At 52.6% G+C, this 2,184-nt stretch overlaps 1 protein-coding gene across 3 annotated transcripts in view; it reads right to left on the minus strand.

The window, feature by feature from the left end:
• The window catches only part of LOC113210977 (nascent polypeptide-associated complex subunit alpha, muscle-specific form), a 40,254-nt gene that overhangs the window by 14,999 nt on the left and 23,071 nt on the right, over positions 1-2,184 (minus strand). The window lies entirely within an intron of this gene.

Below are 2,184 nucleotides of genomic sequence, written 5' to 3' on the forward strand. Positions count from 1 at the left end.
TTACCTTTTAAGAATTAACTCGGGCAAAATTGGTAATGAATTCTTCAGCAAATTATTCATCTGATAGTTTCTATATCTTCCTTCTTTAGGGATCATTGAATTCCGCATTCCAAAAGTCAAAAACTTTGCACGAGGGCGTGCGACAATTTTGTCAAGAACAGCGACCCTTCTGGACCACGACGTTTAGCGTTGACGGCGTGTCCTCCAGCGAGTAGAGAGAGAGGAGGAGGGGGAGGATGTCCCATCTGCCGATGCCTTCCCTCCTCCCACTCGCCTTACATCGCCCTTGAGGCCTTGAGGCGGCTCGTAACGCGCCCGTAATGTGTTGCCTTCTGGCTGCCCAAAGCTGCGGCTCGGCCCGGCCCGGGGCCCGGGGTAGGCCTTAATTTTATTAATAGAAAATTATAAACAGTTAAACTGAGTATTAGATTTGATTATTTGTAATATGTCCGCCGTGCAATTTTGTTTTACCTCCAATAAATGTAAAGAGGATTAGAATGAGTTCCGCTTGTGCGAATGCGATATCACTTTTGACCATTTTTCACTACTTATACACAACACACAACTTTTCATCTGGGTGGCGGTCGTTGGGCCATAAGCAAGATAGTATGTATTTCGAGGAGGATTTTGTCTCCCTTTGTGGCGACTGTATTTGATTGAAGCTCATGCTTCATGCTTTAGCAGAGAGTCATAGCAGCGAGCAGCGGTCGGAGGAAGCGACGAGACGCCCCGACGACACAACGTATACCGCCCGTCGGGCGCACGTGCGCCGCGGCCCTGCCGACCCGACACAACAACAAACAACATGGCCCCCGTACAGCCGCAACTCCCCAGCTTTGAGTAGGATGTCATGTGTTTAGTGTGTTTTGTGTGTAAGTTTCTCTTCCGATTCACCCCAGGCGGCGACGGCTGTCCCGATCATACGGGGGCGCGGGCGGGGCGCAGGTGGGGCGCGGGTGGGGCGCGGGTGGGGCGCGACAAGTGCAGCGCTGGTGCAGGCGCCGGGCGCCAGCGCCGCGCCGGAAGGAAGCACTCTCTTAGGGGCCCAGCTCAGTGTCGGTGAGTGACGGCCTGCTTCCGGGTCGGGCCGTGACGACGGGGCCCTGGCACTACTGGCTTCCAGGTTCACCACTGCACCGCCGTCACGTCCACGCGTGACGAGCAGGGACTAGCGTGACACGAGCCGTTACCGGGAGAGGGGGGGGGAGGCGTCACACTGTCAAAGGCACCGCTGCAAGCTGCATTTTATTCAAAACGCTAATCTTAAGTTAATCTTGAAATTGCACTCTTGGTATCATGTCAAAAGTGGGCAACAAATGAGTAGTGCAAAAAGTAGTGCTTTCCACTTTGGTCTTATTGTAGCGCTCTCATCCGCGCGCCCTGAAGATGGACGAGATTCGAGGATGTCCTGGAGGATGTCCTGAAGGCTGCCCGCCCTAGGCCGTCCAAACCTTGGCGACGGCATTGGCGAACAACAAGACACGCCTGACCGGGTCACCGACGCGAGAAGACGACCAAGTCAAACAGCGCGGGCGACGTGGCGTGCTGGCGCTGGCGTCGCTGATCCCCCCCCCACAATGCACAAGATAAAACAATCAAGTAAGTGCATCGAAGGCAACAATGCATTGCCCCCAGCAGACCAACTTAAAACACATCAAGAAACGTACAAGAACGAAGAACACAAAGAAACGTTCGACTGCCCCGCGTGTTACAAAACCTTTTCCAGCCTGGGAAATCTAGAAGTGCATCTGCGAAAGCACACTTTAGCGAAGCCATTCGAATGCATCATATGCAAGAAGACATTCGCCAAATCAACATACATGAAGAGACATCTCATAACCCACAGAGAGAAAAAGCCATTCGAGTGCACAGTGTGTTACAAAACTTTTGCTGAGTCAAAGAGTCTGAAGGACCATCACCGGACTCACACAGGTGAGAAACCACATGAGTGTACCGTGTGTCACAAAACCTTTGCGCAGATAGGCACTCTGAAGGGTCATCTGCGGACTCACACGGGTGAGAAGCCGTACAAGTGCAGAGTGTGTGACAAAACTTTTGCGCAATCAAGTACTCAAAAGGCTCATCTCCGAGCCCACGCAGGTGAGAAGCCTTACGAGTGCACAGTGTGTCACAAGACATTTGGTGGAGATTTTGCAATTGCGGCACACGGTCGTACTTTGGGAA

Source organism: Frankliniella occidentalis, unplaced genomic scaffold (genome assembly GCF_000697945.3).
Source record: "Frankliniella occidentalis isolate FOCC.00 unplaced genomic scaffold, Focc_3.1 Scaffold22, whole genome shotgun sequence".
Taxonomy (NCBI): Eukaryota; Metazoa; Arthropoda; class Insecta; order Thysanoptera; family Thripidae; genus Frankliniella; species Frankliniella occidentalis.